Source organism: Sarcophilus harrisii, chromosome 3 (assembly GCF_902635505.1).
Source record: "Sarcophilus harrisii chromosome 3, mSarHar1.11, whole genome shotgun sequence".
Lineage (NCBI taxonomy): Eukaryota > Metazoa > Chordata > Mammalia > Dasyuromorphia > Dasyuridae > Sarcophilus > Sarcophilus harrisii.
This window is the reverse complement of record NC_045428.1, coordinates 426,645,262-426,670,433: the sequence shown is the minus strand read 5'-3', so window position 1 is coordinate 426,670,433 and position 25,172 is coordinate 426,645,262.

Here is a 25,172-nt window from a genome sequence, read left to right as displayed (position 1 = left end):
AAAGTTTCCAGTTTCTTGCCACTACCAAAAGGTTTACCACAAACATTTTTGCACATGTGAATCTCTTTCCTTCCTTAAAGATCTCTTTGGGATAGAAGTCCAGTAAAAGCACTGCTGGGTCAAAGGATATGTACATAAAATGTGTTATTAATAATAACGAAATCAGATTATACTTTATTTCCAATACAGAGTACTGCAGATCTCTCTATCTCTATCCCTGTCTGTTTCCTCTCCTCTTCTCCTCCTCCTTCCTTCTCCTTGTTTTTCTCTCTTTCTATCTCTGTCTCTCTGTTTCTGTCTCTTCTGTCTCTGTTTCTTTTTTCTCTGTCTGTCTCTCTGTGTGTCTCTCTATATCTATCTCTTCTCTCTGTCTTTGAATCATGACTCTGATGTTTAATGTGATCTGGGGCAAATCAAGAGACCCCCTTGTATCTCAGTTTCCACACCATATAGTGAGCAAGATGCCTTAGTTTCTACAACTATGAAGTGAGAGAATTAATAATGTTTGCAAATTACAACAATAGTGACATAATACACACATATATATGTATATATCTTGTTATGACATTTATAAACATTACTTTTAATACATTATAATGTCTTATTATTATAAATTCAAATTATAAACCTTATCAATAGGTACTTTGAATCTCCATTTTCACAGATGAACTAATTGAAGATCAAAAAGGCTGGCTTGTCTACAGTGGACACAGCTAGTAAATATCCTAGTCAGGATGACATGGGTTTAAATACTGCTTTTAAGTCAAGAATTCTGTCCAATATCCCATGCTCCCTTCATCCTAACATGTCTAAGGTCAAAAGAGAATAAGCTGTTGCTATGGGTGCAATATCTGTAGGAGTCACCCTATAGCCAAGGGCAACAGATATTTTCCCATGATGTAGGGTAGAGATTACTGCATTTAGCTAGTGTTTTCCTCTTTCTTTGAAGTTACTTAAATTCTTAGAATATTGAATAGGACCTCTGAGGTCATCTTATCCAATCATACCCTTGGGGTATGATTAATATTCCATTATCAATAATGAGAATGTCATGAGATAATACATTCTATTTTTGGACAGCCCAAAGTGTTAAGGATTGTTCTTTTTCTTCCTTCTTATGTTGATTTAAAAATTCTTTCCATTTATATTAAGGGATCATAGAATTTAGAGCTGGAAAGTAACCAACGAATCATCTTATTGGTAATGAGGTCAGCAAGGTACTGTACTTTCTAATGCAGAGTACTGGAGATCTCCCTCTATATCGTTGTTCTCCAAGATTAGAAGACTCCCCATTCTCTCACTTCAAAGTAATAGAAACTGAGACATGTGGACATTCTTGCTTTATAGTGTGGATACTGAGGTACAAGGAGGGGTCTATCGATTTGCCCCAAGTCACATTAAGCATCAGAGTCATAATTCAAAGACAGCAACCTTAACCCCAAACCAGAGCTCTTTCATTTTCCCTGCACTGACCATTGACCCATAGTTCTTCCAAATTTGGTCAAGCAGAATAATTTTAATTTTGTTTCCTTCTGATATCTTATAATATTTGAAAATAATTATCTTATGTGTGCCTTAAGCCCTTCTGTCCTGGAATTCTGATGTTATCTCTGACACCCTGAGTAAGGAGCTTAAGATAGATTAGAAAGGGACACAAATAGTGTGATCCCCTCTGAGATCAAGAACACGGTTGGTTGCTAAAGCTTTGTGCTCCTGTTTAGGAGTCAGAGCACTGGGAGGCGGATTCAGAGCTGGAAGAGACTACTCCGACCTCATCATTTTACTGAAGAGGAAACAGTCATGTTCTCTGGGATCTAGTAATACCGCCATCCTTGTTGCTTCTTTCACAAAACACTCTGTTGCTCTGTCTGGTCCCTTTCACTTGAAATGCTCTGCCCTCACTTTTGCATTGACTCTCTTCAAGACTCAACTCTAGTTCTACTTTCAGCAAGAAACCGTCTGCAGCATCCCTAGCTTTTAATGCCTTCTCCTGTCATATTACCTTCCCATCTATTCTGTATGTCTTATAGCCTTCCCCATTACACTGTGCATTCTTCTGAGAGCAGCAACTGGTTTTCTCCCTTTCTTTGTACCCCCACTGCTTAACTCAATGCCTGGTACATATTAGGTACGTTATAAATACTTGTTGAATTAATTGATTAACTGGAGTGACTTACCTGAATTTATACAGGTAGTAAAAGTAGTCACCAGACTACTTTGTCCCGTTCCTTATTGCTTCTTTGTACTCTATTGTATTCCTTGACATTATGACATTTTGCAAGACAATAGAAATCTCAGAATGGCAGCTATCACTTTAGTCGGCACTCATGAAAATTATACTTCATTCAAAGCTAAAAAAATTAGCTTTGAGCCCAGCCCCAAGAGCATATGTTGTTTTGCTCATCAGAAACCCCTTTAAAATGTCATGGTTTTAAGAGTGTCTAGAGTTCCACACAGAGCTTTTTAAGCATAGCCAATTTGAGGGATGAAGCTGTGCGTACATAATTAAAAACATTCCTTGCTTCACAGGTGGCACTGTTGATAGACTATTGCACTTGGATTCAGAAAAGCATTGAGTTTGAATACTATCTCAGTTGCTTTTTTAGGTCTGTAATCCTGGGCAAGTCACATCTGTTTCAATCTCAATTTTCTCATCTGTAAAATAAGGAATAATAGTATGTATTTCACAGGGTTGTAGTAAGGATCAAATGATCCTATATGTAAAATGCTTTGCAAACATTAACGTGCTAATGCAAATTCTAGTTATTATTATTACTATTATCATCATTATGCTGTGTAAAATGAAATTGTCAGATGAATAGCTTGTCATATTCTTTCAATTCATTTCAAAGGCCTGATTTTCCTATGTGATGGGGCACTTCACAAGTCCCTTTAAATGGAGGACAAGTCCCTGACCTCTGTGCGAGAAAGAATTGTCCCACGTCTTAAGAGTCTCAAAGAGGGAGGATGTAGCTATCCACATGGTGTGGTGTTCTAGTCTGACAGATGGCCAGGCATCTTTGTTCACTGAAGAAATAAGGCAGGGCATTCCATGAGCCAAAATGAATGATCTGAGTCTGTTTCTAACCTCATTTTGAAAGCACTCTTGAAAGATTATATTAACTCCTGACAATTCTCTGGTCTCTACCATATCTGAACAGATATCTGTTATCTAGGGACTTCCTATGCACAGGAGTCTGAAAAATAAATTTGGCAATTTGACCCTCCTTGTCCTGAAAACTGTATTTTTGGAGAGGTGATGTAAATACATCAGTAGTAACCTATTCCCACTGCTAATATATTTACATTACCTCTCCAAGACTACAAATTTCAGGACAAGGAGGAAGACATCTGTTCCCAGCAATAGCTACATAGAATTGTAGATAGAACACTTGGCTTGGAATAAGAAAGACTCATCTTCCTGGCTTCAAATTCAGACTCAGATACTAGCTGTGTGACTCTAGGAAAGTCATTTATCTTTGTTTCTTTCAGTTCCTTTTCATAAAATAAGCTAGAGAAGGAAATGGCATACTATTCTAGTATCTTTGCCAAGAAAACCCCAAATGGGGAAAACATCAAATATGATTGAAAAATGACTGAAACCTGTTCCCACCAATTTGCAACAACTTAAAATGTATGCCTTACTGAATTTGAAATCTGGAAAAGATTTCTGAAAGCACTAGTCTTTTTTACTTCATAGGATCATACTGTCAAATTTAGTTGAAGTGCTGGTTAGTTTTACTAAAATATTCTTTTTCTTTCTTTCTTTCTTTCTTTCTTTCTTTCTAATTTCTCTCTATTTCTCTCTCTCTCCCTCTTTTCCTTCCTTCCTTACTTCTTTTTCTTCCTTCCTTCCTTCCTTCCTTCCTTTCTTTCTTTCTTTTTCTTTCTTTCTTTCTTTCTTTCTTTCTTTCTTTCTTTCTTTCTTTCTTTCTTTCTTTCTTTCTTTCTTTCTTTCTTTCTTTCTATTCTCCATAACTACCAGGGATACTTTACTGAATAAAAAAGTTAGGAGGGATACATTTAGAACTGAACAAAGAATAAAGATATAAATGTTCTTAAATTTTTAAAGCTTTTCTTCCACTATGGATCTGAAAGTGACATTGAAATTACTATTATCAAAATATGTATTTATTAAGAACAAGCCATTATTAAATGAATTCATGATTTATTCATTTGAGAAGAATTCAAGATGAATCCCGTGACTGACCTATGTAAGTACTTTGCATTAGCTATGATACAACACTTAATAAAATAAGAAAAATACCTCTGGGTAAAAATCTCACAGCTAGTGATCAATTCATAAGAAATCTATAAAAAGCACTTGGAATGTCTCAGTGCACAAACCTCATTTTACAATGCTCCTATTCTTACCTTCATAGGAAAAGTTTTCCAAGTCATGGGTGACAGTTTGAATTAGGCCTTAGTTGGCTACAAAAGGAACCAATAAAAACTAAATTGCTCTCCTAATACCAAATCCACCTTTATGAGAAATTTTTTTTGGAGAGGGGGTGGGGAGTGATGAAGGAAAATGCACAATTACATTGACTTCATTGGGTACCCTGTGCAATATTCTGCTGTGAGTACTTCAATTTCATAAAATAATACATTAAACTTTTTCAAAATAATATATTGTACATTTCAATTTAGGGGAAGGATTCATTTAAATGGCAATTTAGAGCCTGTTGAAAGCAGCAAGGAGGTAAATCCTCATTCTCTTAGGTCAAGGTAATTGCCAAATGTCTTTGTAAATTTTGTCGTTTTTGTTTTTTTTTTTTTTTGTTTGTTTGTTTTGTTTTTGCATACATCACATGGAGTAAAATTTTTCTTCCTAAGAGCAACCAAATGATGAGGACGTCAACAGTCACATTCACATTAGTACATAATTCCAGATCAGGGAATAGATATATCAAACCCAAATTAGCAACTGAATCACAGAGGATCCAAAAACTCTGACTGCGAAGCCAGTGAACTGACACTGAAATATTAAAATGTTCTCATTAGGAATTTGGGAAGCACAAAAATATTTAAAAATAAGAAAAGGAAACACTTGGTATGTCTGTAGCGTCTAACCTTTCTTGGTAAGGAAAAATGCTATATAAAACTGATCATCTTTCACAGACTCCTTGGCTCCTGCTAAGTAGTGCTCTCTTGCATTTAGGGATTGGGTTTTGTGGATAGTATTGGGTCAACTCCTTATAAATCCTGAGGTGGATACAGAGGAGTAGAATACTTTTTAAAGCTTTTTTTTTTTTTTTTTTTTTTTTTTTTTTTTTTTTTTTTTTTTTTACTTAATTGCTGAATGCTTTTAGGCAAGAGAGGAATCTTTTTGCTTTGATTGGGAATTTTTTCACTTTTAAAGTTCATGGATTATCTAATTCTAGCACAGTGTGATTCTATTCAATAAAAGGTCAACTTTCTGGTGTCAAAGACCATCATTTTATCATTATATCTCCAGTACCTTCTAGATATTAGTCCCTTAGAGAATGTTGACTGGATTGGATTAGATTGGAAATGTGCCAATATTAAATGAACCCCAAGGAGAAAACACAGATGTATTACACACTGATTATTTACTTTACAAAACCTTCCCTGAATGGTGGCAGTGCAGTGTTGTGAGGAATAAACAATGGACTTGGAATTAGAATAATTTGGGTTTAAATTATACAAAAAAACAAAAACAAAAACAGAAATAAGTGTGTGTGTGTGTGTGTGTGTGTGTGTGTGTGTGTGTTTGTTGCACATGTAGTCCTTGGAACCTCTAGCTTTCTTCACTGAAACATAACTCCTTTTTAGTTAAAGAAAAGGGAGATTCTACAGACACTGCACACATTTTGGGGGACTATTACCAAAGCTCGAAAATTACTTACCTCAAGTCTCTCCCCACTCCACTCAATTCTCCATGGAGTGGCCAAAGTCATTTTCCTAAAGCACAAGTCTGACCATGTCATTGCTCTTTTTACTCCTCTAAACTCCAGTGATTCCCTATGACCTTCATATCCATGATTTCTCCTGCCCCATGATTTCTCCCTCCTCCAAATGCATAAATCTGACTGTGTCACTCCCTTCTCAATGAGGGTCAGTGGTTCTCAGTTCCTCCAGGATCAATATAAAGTCTCCTGTTTTACATTTGAAGCTCTTCATAACTGGACCCCTTTCTGTCTTTCCATATTATCTATTATCCTTTTACTGATTGCTTCCCATACCCAGAATGTTCTGACCCCTTAATTCCAAGCTTCTTTGAATTCCTTCAAGACTCAGCTCAAATGTACTTTCTGTAGGAAGACTTTCCCAGGCCCCTTAGTTGCTAATGTCTTCCTCTGACAGATTAACTTCATCACTATGTATAAAATATTCAACATATCTAGTTATTAAAATTCTATTTCCTCCAACAGAATATTAGGTCCTTGAAGGCAAGGGTTGAATATTTTGTTTTGCTTTTATTTTTTGTTTTTAATTTATATCACTCATCCCAGTGCCTCAGCATTCAGGAGACACAGGGGATGAAGCACTGGACGTGAATTCAGGAATATCCACATTCAAATTCTGTCTCAGATACATGTAAGCTGCGTGACCCTCCACAAGTGATTTAACCTCTATTTGTCTCAATTCCTTCATCTGTAGAAAGAAATAACATAGAATCTACCAAAGTGTTATTTCGAGGTTCAAATGAGATAATACTTGCAAAATGCTTTGTTGTTGGTGTTTTGTCATTCAATCGTGTCTGACTAATTGTGACCCAATGCTTCATGTTATTCCAGGCCATTCTGTCTTCCACACTATATTTTGACATTTCTTTTTTCCTCTATTGTCCCTTTCTTCATTGTTTCATGCAAATCTACCCATATTTTCCTATGATCATCAAGTTCATCATTTCTTATTCCAGCACAATCATATACCAATTAAACAGTTTGTTTAACTATTCCTCAATTGATGTATATCCCCACAATTTTCAGTTTCCAGTTCTTTACCACCACAAAGAGAGCTGCTACAAATATTTTAGAACATATAAATCATTTTCCTTTTTCCCTAATCATCTCCATTTAACTGTTGATTCTTGACCTGCATATAGGTTCTTCAGGAGACAAGATGAATCAGACATTCCCATCTCTTTGAGGACTTGTCACATATTACTGTGAACCACACAGACAAAAATTTTAGTGTAGTCAATGAAGCAGAAGTAGATTTTATTTTGTTTTGTTTTGTTTTCTGGAACTCCTTTGCTTTCTTTGTTTTCTCTATAGTCCAACAAATGTTGGCAATTTGGTCTCTAGCTCCTCTGTCTCTTTTAAATCCGGCCTGTACTTCTGGTAATCTAGAATTACGAAAATCACATACTGATGTTTAGCTTGCAGGATCTTGGGTATCATCTTGATGGCATGGGAAATATCTGAACATTTGATCTGAACAAGTCAAACATTCTTTGGTGTTGTCGTTCTTTAGAATAAGAATATAAATTTATCTTTCTAATCCAACATTCTTGAATTTTCCAAATTTTCCTGCCTTGAATGCAGTACCATATATTTTTTAATTCATTTATTTATTTATTTTTATTTAATAGCCTTTTATTTACAGGTTATATGTATGCGCAACTTAATAGCATAGACAATTGCCAAATCTCTTGTTCCAATTTTTCCTCTCTTTCCCCCCACCCCTCCCCTAGATGGCAGGATGACCAGTAGATGTTAAATATATTAAAATATAAATTAGATACACAATAAGTATACATGACCAAAATGTTATTTTGCTGTACAAAAAGAATTGGACTCTGAAATATTGTACAATTAGCCTGTGAAGAAATCCAAAATGCAGGTGGGCAAAAATATAGGGATTGGGAATTCAATGTAATGGTTTTTAGTCCTCTCCCAGAGTTCTTTCACTGGGCATAACTGGTTCAGTTCATTACTGCTCCATTGGAAATGATTTGGTTGATCTCATTGCTGAGGATGGCCAGGTCCATCAGATTTGGTCATCATATAATATTGTTGTTGAAGTATCTCTTGGCCCTGCTCGTTTCACTCAGCATCAGTTCGTGTAAGTCTCTCCAGGCCTTTCTGAAATCATCCTGTTGGTCATTTCTTACAGAACAATAATATTCCATAATATTCATATACCACAACTTATTCAGCCATTCTCCAATTGATGGACATCCATTAAGTTTCCAGTTTCTAGCCACTACAAAGAGGGCTGCCACAAACATTATTGCGCATACAGGTCCCTTTCCCTTCTTTATGATCTTTTTGGGATATAAGCCCAGTAGTAACACTGCTGGATCAAAGGGTATGCACTGTTTGATAACTTTTTGAGCATAGTTCCAAACTGCTCTCCAGAATGGTTGGATGTATTCACAATTCCACCAACAATGTATTAGTGTCCCAGTTTTCCCGCATCCCCTCCAACAATCATCATTATTTTTTCCTGTCATCTTTGCCAATCTGACAGGTGTATAATGGTATCTCAGAGTTGTCTTAATTTGCATTTCTCTGATTAATAATGAGTTGGAGCATCTTTTCATATGGTTAGAAATAGTTTCAATTTCTTCATCTGAGAATTGTCTGTTCATATCCTTTGACCATTTATCAATTGGAGAATGGCTAGATTTTTTATAAATTAGAGTTAATTCTCTATATATTTTAGAAATGAGGCCTTTATCAGAATCTTTGACTATAAAAATATTTCCCCAATTTATTGCTTCCCTTCTAATCTTGTCTGCATTAGTTTTGTTTGTACAAAAACTTTTCAGTTTGGTATAGTCGAAATTTTCTATTTTGTGATCACTAATGATCTCTAGTTCTTCTTTGGTCATAAATTCCTTCCTCTTCCACAGGCCTAAGAGGTAAACTATCCTGTGTTCTTCTAATTTATTTATAATCTCATTCTTTATGCCTAGGTCATGAACCCATTTTGACCTTATCTTGGTGTGTGGTGTTAAGTGTGAATCAATGTCTAGTTTCTGCCATATTAGTTTCCAATTTTCCCAGCAATTTTTGCCAAATAGTAAATTCTTATCCCAAAAGCTGGGGTCTTTGGGTTTGTCAAACACTAGGTTGCTATAGTTGTTGACTGTTTTGTCCCTTGAACCTAACCTATTCCACTGATCAACTAATCTATTCCTTAGCCAATACCAAATGGTTTTGGTAATTGCTACTCTATAAAATAATTTTAGATCTGATACAGCTAAGCCACCTTCATTTGATTTTTTTTTTCATTAATTCCCTTGAAATTCTTGTCCTTTTGTTTTTCCATATTAATTTTGTTATTTTTTCTAGCTCATTAAAATAGTTTTTTGGGAGTCTGATTGGTATAGCAAGCACTAAACAAATAGATTAGTTTAGGTAGTATTGTCATTTTTATTATATTTGCTCGCCTTAATATAATAAAGATGACAATATTACCTAAACTAATCTATTTATTTAGCGCTATACCAATCAGACTTCCCCAAAACTATTTTAATGACCTAGAAAAAATAACAACAAAATTCGTATGGAAAAACAAAAGGTCAAGAATTTCAAGGGAATTAATGAAAAATAAAATCAAATGAAGGTGGCTTAGCTGTACCAGATCTAAAACTGTATTATAGAGCAGCAGTTACCAAAACTATTTGGTATTGGCTAAGGAATAGATTAGTTGATCAGTGGAATAGATTAGGTTCAAGGGATAAAACAGTCAACAAATATAGCAACCTAGTCTTTGACAAACCCAAAGATCCCAGCTTTTGGGATAAGAACTTACTGTTTGATAAAAATTGCTGGGAAAATTGGAAACTAATATGGCAGAAACTAGGCATTGATCCATACTTAACGCCGTACACCAAGATAAGGTCAAAATGGGTTCATGACCTAGGCATAAAGAATGAAATTATTAATAAATTAGAGGAACATAGGATAGTTTACCTCTCAGACCTGTGGAAGGGGAAGGTCTTTATGACCAAAGCAGAACTAGAGATCATTACTGATCACAAAATAGAAAATTTCGATTATACCAAACTGAAAAGTTTTTGTACAAACAAAACTAATGCAGACAAGATTAGAAGGGAAGCAATAAACTGGGAAAATATTTTTACAGTCAAAGGTTCTGATAAAGGCCTCATTTCCAAAATATATAGAGAATTAACTCTAATTTATAAAAAATCAAGCCATTCTCCAATTGAAAAATGGTCAAAGGATATGAACAGACAATTCTCAGATGAAGAAATTGAAACTATTTCTAGTCATATGAAAAGATGCTCCAAGTCATTATTAATCAGAGAAATGCAAATTAAGACAACTCTAAGATACCACTACACACCTGTCAGATTGGCTAAGATGACAGGAAAAAATAATGATGATTGTTGGAGGGGATGTGGGAAAACTGGGACATTGATTCATTGTTGGTGGAGTTGTGAACGAATCCAACCATTTTGGAGAGTAGTTTGGAACTATGCTCAAAAAGTTATCAAACTGTGCATACCCTTTGATCCAGCAGTGTTACTACTGGGCTTATATCCTAAAGAGATACTAAAGAAGGGAAAGGGACCTGTATTGCACGAATGTTTGTGGCAGCCCTCTTTGTAGTGGCTAGAAACTGGAAACTGAGTGGATGCCCATCAGTTGGAGAATGGCTGAATAAATTGTGCTATATGAATATTATGGAATATTATTGTTCTGTAAGAAATGACCAACAGGATGATTTCAGAAAGGCCTGGAGAGACTTACATGAACTGATGCTTAATCAAATGAGCAGGACCAGGAGATCATTATATACTTCAACAACAATACTATATGATGACCAATTCTGATGGACCAGGCCATCCTCAGCAACGAGATCAACCAAATCATTTCCAATGGAGCAGTAATGAACTGAACCAACCACTCCCAGAGAAAGAACTCTGGGTGATGACTAAAAACCATTACATTGAATTCCCAATCCCTATATTTATGCCCACCTGCTTTTTTGATTTCCTTCACAAGCTAATGGTACAATATTTCAGAGTCTGATTCTTTTTGTACAGCAAAATAACGTTTTGGTCATGTATACTTATTGTGTATCTAATTTATATTTTAATGTATTTAACATCTAGTGGTCATCCTGCCATCTAGGGGAGGGGGTGGGAGGGTAAGAGGTGAAAAATTGGAACAAGAGGTTTGGCAATTGTTAATGCTGTAAAGTTACCCATGCATATATCCTGTAAATAAAAGGCTATTAAATAAATAAAAAAAGAAACAGCAATAAGCTATATATATATATATATATATATATATATATATATATATATATTTGCCTGCCTTATCCAAGAGCATTATGCAGTACCATCTTTTAGGATTTTAAATAACTCAGCTTGAATTCCATTAACTCCACTAGCCTTATTGCTAGAAATGCTTCCTAAAATCTTCTTGATTTCATTCTCTGGGATGTCTGGCTCTAGATTAATAACCATACCAACTCTGGTAATTATTGGTGTTAAAATCTTTTTTATATGGTTCTTCTATGTATTTTTACCATCTCTTCTTAATCGATTCTACTTCTGTTAAGTTTCATTTTTGTCTTTTGTCATGTCTATTTTTGCATGCTACATCCCCCTGATATCTTTGATTTTCTTGAAGAGAAAGCTTGTCTTTCCTATTTTATTATTTTCTTTTTATTCTTTGCATTACTCATTTAAGAAAATCCCATCTCTCCTTGCATTTTTCATAATTCTTCATTCAGCTGGATACAGCTTTCCTTTTCTCTTTTCTCTTTCACTTTCCTTCTTTCCTCAGCTATTTGTAAAGTCTTTTTAGACAGTCATTTTGTTTTCTTGCTTTTCTTGGAAATTATTTTTTGTTTCTGCCTCTTATACAATATTGCAAACTTCTGCCTATAGTTCTTTGATGGCCTAACAGATCTAATTCTTTAAATCTATTTATCATTTAGACTTCATATTCTTAAGGGGTGTTATTTAAGTCATACCTACCCAACCTGAGGGTTTTCCCTACTTTCTTCAATTTAAGTCTGAATGTTCAATAAGAAACTCATGATCTGAGCCACAGTCAGCTGACTCCCAGAGGCATTTTTTATTTTAGCACAGATATGTTTTGCTATTGCCCACAGTAGTACATGTAGTGATCACCTGAATTAAAGTCAGTCATTCTCATCAGGTTAAGTTCATCACTACCCAAGATGTAAATGTTTAATTTTCCCATATCCTGTTTGACCACATCCAGCTTGCTTGGTTCATAAATCTTACATTCCAGGATCATATGCAATATTGACTCTAGAGCATGAGACATTCCTTTCATCACCAGACACATTCTCAGCCAAGTGTTCTTTCAGCTTTTGCCCAGTCACTTCATTAGCACCAGAGCTACTTGCAGCTGCCCTCCACTCTTTCCCAGTAATGTGTTAGACACCTTCTGACCTGAGAAACTCATCTTCTGGTACCATTTTTTTTATCATTTTAGTAATGTCCATGAGATTTTCTTGACACATATATTGGAGAGGTTTGCCATTTCCCTTTCCAGTATATCACTTTTTATCCGAATTATTCACTATGATCTTCTGTCCTGAATAACCTTGCATGGTATAATAGCTCACAGTTTCACTGAGCTATGCCAGTTCCTCTGCCATGACAAGACAGTGATCCAGGAGAAGGGCTACATAGCAAATCTTTATTTTATATTTGCCCTTCTGTATTGGTACTTTTGTGACACTTTTTTTTTTTTTTTGACGTTGTACAAGTTGTAAGAGAATCACTAGAAGCCAGCATTTATGAATCCATTTTCCACTATGTGACATGAGTCCAAATACTCTTGTTTTGTCAACATTTTTCTTTTTATATACCTGGAAAACATCTTCTACTCATGGAGTTTTGATCTCCTTTGAGCTCCATATTGCTTCTGACATACAGAATCAGGCTTTACCTTATGTCCATAGGCATTTGTGATGCACATTTCTAGTCATTATTTCCCTTGGGAAAGTATGCTATTGTCTCAGGTATAAGCCCTCCAAATTCTACATGAAATTTTCAGTCTATAAAATATAATAAATAACCTATATTTTATCTATAAGGTAGTTCTTCAAGAAAAAAAAGATGCTTTATTTTTAAGTGTTATTTTTGATGCTCAATAAGATACAATTATTTTTCTCTGGCACTTGAACCAATAATATCTTACTATCAAGTGAAATAATTTATATAAATTGCTTTGTAAATCTTAGAGCACTATAAAAATATCAATTGATATTCAATTGCTATTACATGTATTAGATCCCAAAACATAAAAAGAAGGGTTCTAGTGGAAAGATAAGAACACTCTTCTAAGTACCTAGAATATCTCACATTGTTTGTCTACTACTAGTTTAAAACATTGCTTGCCTGTTTATTTTTCACTTGGGCCGGATTGAGACAAGAAGGTGCACTAAAGTCCTTAGAAACAGTGGGTCTGAGTTCAAATCTATTGTCTTCCTCTAATTCTTATATTACCTTTGGCGAGCCTTTTAAGTTCTCTGGGTCTCAATTTTCTTATCTACAAAAATATATAACTTCTTAGTTCCTGTCTATTGCTAGATCCATTAATCTGTTGTTCTTTGCCTCCTCTATAACAGTCCTATGCTCTTATTCCAGAATGTCATATCAACAGAGTGAAAACTTTGGCATTTTCCACCAACTATAGAGGCTTCTAATATATAAGTCCCAGTGACTGTCTGTCCAAAGAAAGAGCAGAATAGTTGGTAGGCTGGTAGGTAGCTGGTCAAGCAGCAAAAAAATGAGACATCTGATGGACATTTCAAACCCTACAAAGGTACTAATAATAATAATACTGGCAAGTAGTAAATACAGAGAATAGAGGGTGGAATTGCCTAGTACATAGTAGGTGCTTATTAAATGTTTATTAATCGATATCGATAGGTTGAAATCAACCACTTTCTTCATTTATAAAATCTATAACACTAACAGTATTAGTGTATCATATGAAAAATCTCGGTTATTATTACCATATATAATTATTAAAGTTAGCTATTATTGTCCTAGATAAGTTAAAAGATTCAGATATAAGAATCTAGCACAAGGATCTATAGAAAGATATGGGAAAGAATTACACAGTATAAGAAGGAATGGAAGCATTAAAATTTACATAGCTAAAAAATAGCACACAAGAATAATTGGAAAGGCACCCTCCTTCTACAATGGGACTATGCTGTTTAAATAAGTTACTAAAAAGTGGGGAGTAGCAAAGTATATGTCCATAGGCATTTGTGATGCACATTTCTAGTCATTATTTCTCTTGGGAAAGTATGATATTACTTCAGGTTGTGTCATTAGTCCCATATCATACCTCCACGTTGTGTCTTTCATCCTATATCACACCCAGAGAGCTCCCATCTTTATAGATTGGAGTATAGTCAGCATATATGTAATTTTCTCCCTTCAAGAGATACACAAGAACTGCCTTTCTACAGAAGAACAAAATATCTTGGAATTATGTTTAAGGTAATCCCCAATATTGATATCGTGCAAAAAAATTCTCCTTCTTTGGCTTAAAGGTTGAATTCTGGTGTAATGCTAACTGGGAAATCAAAACCACTCCTTTTCAACACAGGATACTGCTATTTAGGAATGCTATATGTGAACTCCCCTCTTAGGTAATATAGTTAAGCTCACATCTGTCTTTTTTCTGATGCTTCTGAAGAAATTCTAGATAATCTGAATTTTCCTTGGTTTTAACCATTTCAAAAATCCATTTTTGGGTCTCTGATCTCTAAAATAATCTCAGGCAAGAAAAAAGAAAGGCAAAATTCACTTAAGAACTCTCCTCCTGGGCCAAAGGGAAGAGGAAGAGACTTCCATTTGGTTCTGCCCAAGAAAACCACAAAGGCTCCTCAGGCCCCTAATTTACTTCTGGGGCCATTATTTCTGATGCTAAGTAATATAAAGATGCAGAAGAATTGGCAGGAAGATTGGTGACATATGTGGTTAGAGTAGATAACCGGGCCAGGACTTAATCAGATAGTTGGAATCAAACCTAGTCACATGGTCTGGGGCCAACAATTTAAATAGGAAATATTAACCAGAACAAGCAGGCTAAAGAAATAAGAGTTCACAACTGGAAATTAAGTGTTTAGATGGGAGTGATGAAGGATGGAGTCTCAGAATAATACAACTTCAGTTATGGTAAGCACACAAGAATTCCAACTCTCATTCACAACATGGAAGGAGCCTTTGTTGACTATGCCCTATCTCAGTATTGGGGAGGCAAAAGACAAGGAGAACTAACATGAGGTCAGTGGTCAGAACACATGACAGCTCGTTGTTATGGTTACCTGCACCCACACAACATCATTTCCTTTAAATGCTTCCTCCCAAGATGGCAAAGCAGTGACTGAAGCATCAATTGAAAACCGTGCTCCAAGCACTCAGCAGAACTCCTGAGTGAGATCTGGCTTTCCTATAGGAACCTTTACCATAACAGATATACTAAAACAAAAGAAAACAAAAAATGGAACCTTAAACATTTTACCAATCAAAGAAATATTCAAGCAATGAAATGGAGTAACAAACTAACCAAGATTTTTTAGAAGATCAGAACATATTTATTATTAAATTAAAAACATGAAAAAACCAAATGTCCTTGCTAGCAAGCTGAGATTCCAGGAATATCTGTACAAAAGATAATAAAAAATAGCCTCTTTAATTTCAGCAACAACTATGATTTATTTTCCGGCCTTAAAATTTTGATATTATAAATTGAAAAAAAAATGGCACCAATTCTAAAGGGACCCCAACCAAAGAAATTATAGCAAGCTTTTTTGTTGTATTTATGTTTATGCTGATGTTAAATCTTTACAGGTATGGTTTAATTTTTTTTTCTTTTGAAAATCCTGTAGTCTGAGGATGAGGGGAGGAGAAATCTGTTTTATACTATGTGATAACTATTGAAAAATGCGCAGCATAAGTGACCTTCCTCAGAAATAAAATTATTTCAGTTATTGAGAGAAAAAGAAAAAAATGTATCAAGAGCCACAGTTTGAATCAAGATGACTAAAATGTTAAACAAGGTGACAGGGAGCCAAATTAAGAGATAATTACACTCAAAGGAACAAAATGTGCCAGCAGAAGGCTGCCAACAAATCCTGTGTTTTCATGAGAGAATTCCAGGCATCACAGAGAATGGCCTTGGAATGGCCTATTCTAATCATAAGGGGCTAGTTTATCAGAAGGGAATTGGAGTTACTGTATAGGGCTACTTGCCTTCCCTTCACCCCTGTTCCTGATCAGTAAGTTTCTGAAATTCAGGAATGTCTAACAAATTTATCCTCTGTGATCAAATCAGGTACTTTTACCCAAATTCCTAATAAATATCTCATTCATTCTTTTTCTGCTTTGTATGCACATAAACATTCAAAAAAATTAGGTTATAGGTTATCTATTGGTTATTTCTACTCTCTTCTTATAAGCTAGAAAAATTGACATTTTTAGAATGTAAAATATATTTATGAATTTCATTGTACAATCTCTACTTTTGATTATTTGAAGACAATATTTAGAATTAATATTCTTTCATCTACAACCTGCTCCCAGCGGTCCTGTCCATGGTTTCTGCTCTTACCTGTGAAACAGTTATTGTTCATTCTGTATTCATACTGTATGTACTTCTACACAGAATACACATTAATGAATTTTTAAACTCTTTTTCACTACATTGTCTGAACATCTAATAACTTTTTTGGACTTGAGTTTATCTTGTTCTAAACCATATCTCCTGACTTTTGAAGCCCAATTCTGTTGTTGTTCAATTGTTTTTCAGTCATGTCCAACTCTGTGATCTAAATTGGAAAGACAGATAAGATAGGAAAAGGTCAGATTTTGAAGGCCTTTAAATATCAAATTTTAGGAGGATTGAGGATTAAATATATATATATATATATATATATGTACTATATGTGAAAGATAATCACTGACATTTATTAAATAGAAACTTTAGTAAACTCATTTTAACAAATGAGTAGAAAATAAATTGGAGAGGGGAAAGTCTTAGAGCAGGGATAATAATCAAAAGCCTATTGCAATAGTGAAGAGTTGTTAAGAAAACCTTCTATCCTATACTCATAAGTGATGGCACCTTTTCCTGCAAGTAGTACAGTCTTGCAGAGTTGATTTCTAAGGTCTTTCCTAGCACTAGAATTGTTTGAGGCTAGAATTCAAAGTGTCTGTCAAGACTATTATTTATCAAATCTGTTTTCCTATTGATTAGGCATATCAAAGCAGATAAGAATAGGGACTTCATTTTATTAGTATAGAGAACTTCTCATAAGAATACTTACTGTCCCAAACCCAGCTGGCACCCTTCTTGCATTTTATAATCTTAGAACATCTAGAACATTGAGGTTAAATTACTTTCTAAGAATTTATACCACCAGTATGTGTTAGAGGTGGGGTTTGAACTCAGTACGTACTGGCTCTAAAGCCAAGCTGCCCCTAGGAGAAACAAGAGAAAATCTTTAAACAAAAATTCCCTTAAAAATTGTGATGACTCTTCATCCTTGGGAACAAAGAACAGTTAGGTGGTATAGTGGATAAAGTTCTGGGCTTGGAGTCAGTTAGACTCATCTTTCTGAGTTCAATCTGATCTCACACACATCTTAGTCTTAGCTCATGTGATCTGAAATAAAAAAATCAATTAGTTCTGACCTCTAGGTTTCTGTATCTGATAAAATGAGAAATAATTGAAATGTCTTATAATAATATCTATCAATATAGGAGTTGTAATTGTAAGTTATTAAAACTTGAGATACATAATTTACCCCCAAGTGATGTTCTTAGAGACAGTATTATCAAATAGCTAGGAAGATGAAAGTAAGTCTTTAAAGATATTATTAAGAACTCCTTCCACTATTTGTATTTGCTACCTGCCCAAAGGATGTTTATGGACTTACATCTACTTTAAGGATAGAAATCTAGGAAAGATGTAAATCCATCAGTCTCTATCCATAATAGCAATATCATGGGAACATTCACATAGCAAGCAACGTATATATAGGAATGTATGGTATACAAGCTAGAAATTTTGATTAACAATCTCACTTTAAGTGACTAGAATAAAGTAAAACTAGAGAAATGCACAAACATTCACTAACATCATTCGGTCATATCCATATTTTCATCATAATTTAGATCACAAACATTAAATAAGCAAGGCAGAGAGCAGTCAGTATTAATAGGGGGAATGGAGATGGTATACAAGCTAAGAAAAGAGATTAACAGTCCATTTGTGAAACATAGTCAATAAAACAGTAAAGCTTGAGGAGCAAGAATGCACAAACATACTGCAACATCATTTTAGGTGTCATGATATTTTTCTCATTATTTGAGTTTCAAGGCATTATATATTATACCTAAAAGGGTCATCAGAAATGATATGTCTGGATTTGCTTTGTAATGACATGCTACACAGTTATTAAAAACCCATTTTATTCTGCTCCTCTGGGCAAAAATATATTATCATGATTGCTAGACTGATTGATGAATATTAGGCACTGTTTACAGCTGCTTGCCTGATGCTTATTAGTCTAACACTTTGTTTCCAATTTCACTTAAGCAATGCCCACTGGGAACCCAGAGCCATAGAGCCAAGGGGCATGGAATTTAGATGTATCTAAGGTACCTTCCATTTTCCACTTTTCTGACACTCACTTAGCAGCAATCAATGAGGTACTGATATTGTTATTGATTACAGCAGCCATCTAGAGCCTCTGTGGGCCTTAGAATGGAAGACTGTTTCAATGAGAATAGTGTTTTGGCTGTGGTGGTGGTATTAGTGGTGGTGATTTACAAGTTTTATTGAGATTCAATAAGTAGGATTTTACAACACTGCGTGAAAGGGAAAGAGACTTAAAATAAAAAGAAGCAATTCTAGGATTGTATTTTAGGAAGTATTTTAATTTAATTAATTTAATTTGCATTGTAGACTGAGAATTACTTTGTGTAAGGGTTTTTACATTTCTTAATAATAAGTAGCGCTTATATAGAATTTCTATGTTTGCAAAGAATTTTATAAACGTTATCTTGTTTAATCCTCACAGAAACCCTAAGAGATAGATATTATCTCTCATTGTACAGATGAAGAAACTGAGGCTAAGGAATTTGAGGTTAAGTAAGTGTTTGCACAGATAGTCAGTGTTTGAAGCCATTGGCCCACTTTTAGATATATGTTAAGAGGGGTCAGAGTAAGCTTGAGAAAAAAGATATTTTCTGATGACTTTGTTCTGAGGGGTATTGAAGCAGTTTCTTAAGCTAATAACAACCACAGAGAAGACTGTGGTTTGTCAAACCACAGTCTGTGTTTAAGCCATAACAGAGAAGTTCACAAGAACTCTCAAATCATTAATATGTCTGCTTAGTTACCGATTTGGAAGGCCCTGATAAAGTTTCTGAAGTCTTGAGAAAGACTTTAAAGATCATATAGGCAAAAGGAGTGTTTTTATCATGGCTACCCTTTGAAAATAGAGGATGTGGAAGAGAAAATGTATCTGTGGTAAGAACAGCTGGGTAAGAAGAATTTAAATTTCTAGACCATAATATAAAAACAGGGAATGACCATCAATGGAGAGATACAGTAAACCTAATCAAGAATAATAATAATATATGTCCAGCATTTTGCATTTAAACTGAAAAGGAAGAGGAAAGTAGAAAATTATCTATTTATATCAAGTGAGATGTAGCAGAGATTAATCACAAATGGGAAAAGATTGGCACTTGAAACACTGAGAAGTTCATGGAAGTCACAATCCAATGTGATTTGTAAAGACCATAGCCACAAAAGACTATGCACAAATGCATCAAGTCAAAATTATAAGAACTATGTCTAAGAAGCCCTAATTCATAGGCTAATACCTATTGAATTCATAGCCATTACTGAGACTTGGTGGAATGAGACATGATTAGAATAAAGTTCTGTAAATATTGAGTGGGGGGAAGAGGGAGGGAAGGAGGTAGGAAGGCAGAGGGTGGGGAAGAGAGAGGAGAGGATAAAGGAGAGAGGGAGAGAGAGAGGTAAAAGGAGGGAGAAAGAAGGAAGGAGGGAGGAAGGAAGAAAGAGAGGGAGGGAGAAACAAAAAAGGAGGGAGAAAGAGAGGTAAAAGGCATTCAGAAGATACCACTGAATATTAAAAAAGATAAAATTGTATGACAAATATATATGGTATGTGAAATATGTTCTATAGTAGGGAACTATAGTAAAGAGGAAAAATCAATGGAAATAGAAATATGTGACTTTGTTGTTAATATATATAACAGACCACCTGGTCAGAAAGAGGAAATAGATGAAAAGCTCAGAAAACATGTTGATTATAAGCTTGTCACAAAGGTATGATATAGTATTGAGGCTTCAATTAGTCAGACATATTTTGAAATTCTTTTTGCCAAAATCAGAACACATCTAATAATTTGGTACCTTAATAATAAATTCATCCTTTCACAGATGGAGAACAACAACAAGGGGAAATTATATTTTGAATCTAATTTTCACCACTAAGGAAATACTAGTTGTTGGGATGAAAATAATAGGAACTTTTTGGATAAAGTAAGCATTTCTTAGCAGCTATGTGGCACAGTGAATGGAATGCTGGACCTGCAAAAGATCCTTCTCTTCCTAAATTCAAATCTGGCTTTGAACAATAGCTAATTGTATAATCCTGAGTAAATCATTCAACCTCTTTTTCCTCAGTTTTCTCATCTGTAAAATGAGTTGGAGCAGGAAATGGCAAACCCTTACACTATCTTTGCCAAGAAAATAGCAAATGGTGTCACAAAAAGTCAGATGTGATAATAATTAAATAAAGCATTTTCTTTTTTTATTTATTATAGCTTTTTTTTTATTTACAAGTTATATGCATGAGTAATTTTACAGCATTGACATTGCCAAACCTTTTGTTCCAATTTTCCCCCTCCTTCTCCCTTCTCCCTCCCCAAGATGGCAAGTTGACCAATACATTAAACAAAGCATTTTCTATTAAAATCATGATAGATAAAGGGAGGATAGCTGAATGAGTACTCAGAAACACATAAACTTTCTAGAGTCTGATCAAGGTGAGCCAGCACAACCTGGGGAAGCATTCTTCTGTGCCTTTCCCTAGAAGAGAAGATTTTGAATGACAAAAACAGAAGCAAAAGGGAAGATACAATACCAAAGTTTTAAAGTTTTTGAAAAGCAGGTATCTGAATATTTAGACATGGAACAAATAAAATCTAAGGGACTAGACAATCTGCCTAGGAAGGATGGGAAGATTACAAGAGAGAAATTCAGAAAACATAGACAAAAACAGTTATAAGAAAGAAGAAAAATAGTTGTATGAAGAAACCTATATTGATGGCTACACAGGAAATTCACCAAATAACTTTTAATTTGGAAAAAACAAGTACATAGATAGAAACGGTGATAGGTACAGAACATGAATACAAAGGCATATTTAAGAAGAGTTTCAATAATGCTCAAAACCTATTAGAAGTAAGGTTATTAAAAGAAAAGCTAAGAGCAACAAAGGGTTTTTATAGTGTGATAAAATGGAGGATCAATGAAGATATAAAGAAAGATGAATTGGACAATGATAACTAATGTCCAGGGCTTTTTTTTTTCTTTTGTTTTATCTCAACTAGAGAGAATGACCTTTGGCTAAATAATACAGAAGGAAAATGCCAAATAGGAAATTGATACCCAAGATACATAAGAAGATAATAAAAGTATTCTTAGTTGTCCTTGGGAAGCTTAAATCACTTGTGATCCAAATATACTCAGTCCTTAAGAGCTAAAAGGAAAAAAAAGTGACAGGTGTTCTTACCAGTGACTTTTGAAAGTTAGTGGAAAATGGGAGTGGGAGCAAAGGATTATAGAAAAGCAAATGTTTCAATTTTAAAAAAAATCAAGAGAAGGACTCTGCAAAACTATAGATCAGTGAGTTTGACTTTGATTCCTGACAAAATTCTAAAAGATATTATTAAAGAGGTGCTAAATGAACATGAAAAAAGAAAGGCAATACCAGACATTTTCTTCTTTTGTAGCATGATTGCTAAATCAGTAGATCAAGGAAATTCTCATCATAAAGCTTGTCTAGATTTTAACAAAATGTTTACCAAAGTCTCTTATGCTATTCTGAGGAAAAAATATGAAAAGATGACAGCTAGACAATTGTATATAATTAGGTAGATTTAGAATGGGATGAATTGTCACATCCAAAAAGTGGTCACTGATAGTTCACTGCCAATGTGAAAGGTCTCCAATAGAGAGCCCTAGACAAATGTGCTGGGTCCTGTTTGGTTGAATATTTTTAAATAATGATTTGGATAAAAGGATGGGTTACATGCTTATCCAATTTGCAGATGACACAAAACTGAAGGATAAATTGCTAATGATATACTGAATGACAAAGTTAAAATCAAAAATGATCTTCACAGGGTAGAATCTTGGATCAAACTTAATAAGATAAAATTAACTAAGAATAAATATCAAGTCTTACATTTAGGTTTAAAAAATCAGTTTTACAAGTTCAAGACAGGAGAAGTATAGTTATACTGCAATTTGTCTAATAACACAAAGACCCTTGTTCTTGGACTTTTCTTGTTGTTTGTTCTTCATTCTCAGAGGACTATGATCTCAGGAAGATGACGCCATGACATGCAAGTGAATTGGATTTAAGTGAGGAAGGGTTATAGTAGGAGGGGCCAGTTTTACCCAAGAAGGTACATTCTAATAAACTCTAGAGAGACAGACTAGCAGAGACATATTGAAGAGCCAGCTTCACCTACATCTCTACAGTTTTTCTTTTCATATGTCTCCTGAAGGCTCTCTGGAACTATATGTGTTTCTTCCCCAAGAAGCTGTGTCCCTAGTTCCATATACCCCTTATAATGCTATTTAGCATCACCCCCATGGCATTTTCTTTGCTAAGAATTACTTCCTTCTGCCTACTTGTATGGGACCTAGGTCACATTCCCTTCAGTTTATTAGAGAATGACCTCCTTATAAAAAGAAATTTTTAGCTTTTAAAATATCCAAGGTGGTGCAGTGGATAGAATACCAGCCCTGAAGTCAGGAGGACCTGAGTTCAAATCTAATTTCACACACTTAATACTTCTTATCTGTGTGGTCCTGGGCAAGTCACTTAACCCCATTTGCCTCAGGACAAGAAAAAAAAGAAGTCTTGGATTTCATCTCACCTCTAAGGACATGAAGGCTCTTCATTATGTTGAACTGATTAAGCTTCTATGTCCCACTCAAGCATCTCATCAGCCATTTCTGCACAATCACAATGTTTAAAAAAAGTGTCAAGATGGCCTGCTAACCCCATTTTCAAAGAATTGATTGGAATTTGTCTTATTTTTCAAACCAAACTAATCAATCTGCAGATTTAAAGTTGTTTAGTCATTTCAGTCATGTCTGACTCTGTGATCCCATTTAGGGTTTTCTTGGAGGAGATGCTGAAGTGGTTTGCCATTTCCTTCTCTGGGTCTTTTTTTATAGATAAGAAATTGAAGCAAACAGGTTTAAGTGACTTGCCCAGCATCACAGAGCTAGTAAGTGTCTGAAGTCATATTTGAACTCATGAACATGAGGCTTCCTCATTCCAAGCCCAGTTCAAAGCCCACCTAGCCATCCTAGGATTAAATTATAAGGTGCTAGAAATGGCTACATGAGAAAGTTTTCTAATTACAAGGCTTAAGGCATTTAAGTATATCCATGATCAAGTCCAATTCTACCAGCTCTGAAGTGCTTGTACTGAAAGGCTAGTCCTGACCTTGAGCTTTCTACACACTAATATATGCAATTGGACTCCAAATACATCATGTTTAAGGTGACACAAGAGTTACTATCTCTATGAAGCTAGCCCCTTCCCTTCATTGCTCTCACAGTTTTCTTGGAGAAAGAAAGCACCAAAAAGCAGCCTTAGGTGGTCCCTACAACTTGTTGCTATGGTCAGTGTTGAACACTATATTAGGCCTGTGTCCAGCATATTCAGGGATCTTTGGCCAATGAGGAGAGTTATTTTTCTTCCCTTCCCTTCTGAATATTTAGACATTAATAGCAGGGCAGCTAGATGGCACAAATAGAGCACCGGTCCTATTCTGAGTTCAAATCCCGTCCCGGATGCCATGCTAGCCTGGGCAAGTCACTTAACCCTGAGTGCCTCGGAAAAAAGGAAATATAAATTTAAATATAGATAGGTATCTAGATAGATAGAAATTTAAATTAACATCTAGGTGTTGCCATAAATCTATTGTAGAGACTGAGGTTCAGATCCTGCCTTACCAGTTTTGTGACACTGGACAAGTCCCTACATCTCTCAATAAGTTTCTTCATTATAAAAGGAGAATAATAGCACCTACCTTATCAAATTTTTATGAGGTAACATACATAAAGTGCTCTCTAAACCTTAAAATACTTTATAAAGTGCTAGCTATTATTATTGTTTTGTTATTGCTGATGGCTAGGACACGAACGCTAAGGAAAAAAAAGCATACTAAGACATCTCAAGGACTGGCCCATTGATTGCTTCATAGCAAGATGTGGGCAATACATGAATTTATTCTCCTTAGGCTAAACATATGATTTATTCCTCCTAAGTTAGTCTTAGAGACTAAGATGTAGAGTAAAAATGAAAGGGAACAAAGTAATACATACCTGCCTCGTCTCCAAAGTAACTTAGAGATAATGGGGAGAGTTCAGGTCCAATGAAATAGAAAAATACGTAGGAATTCAAAATTGAAGATATATATAGTGTATTCTACTACATAGAAAGTAAATAATGGCAACGTTAGTTGGTGTAGCAGATAGAACACTGGTCCTGGAGTCAGGAGAATCTGAGTTTAAAACCTGCCTCAGATATTTACTAGCTGTGTGAACATGGGCAAATCACTTAATCCTGATTGCCTCTTAAAAATTCTTTATATTAAAAAAAGAAGAAGATAAATAGAGTCAGCACAAGATTTGGGCTTTTCTTTATGATCAAACTGCTGACTGCTGTCCTCTGTAGAGAGAACATTTTTGTCTTGATAATAGGTGGCCCAGCCCATCTAAGATAAGAGAAAAAAAAAGTAAATACTTGAATATCATCTCCTTTGACCATTGTCAACCCATTCCTTTTCTTATTTTTGTCAAATAGCTTGATCAACTGGCTAGATCCAAAAAAACCAACTCCTTATAGGAGGGTTTTCCTTAGTTTCATAA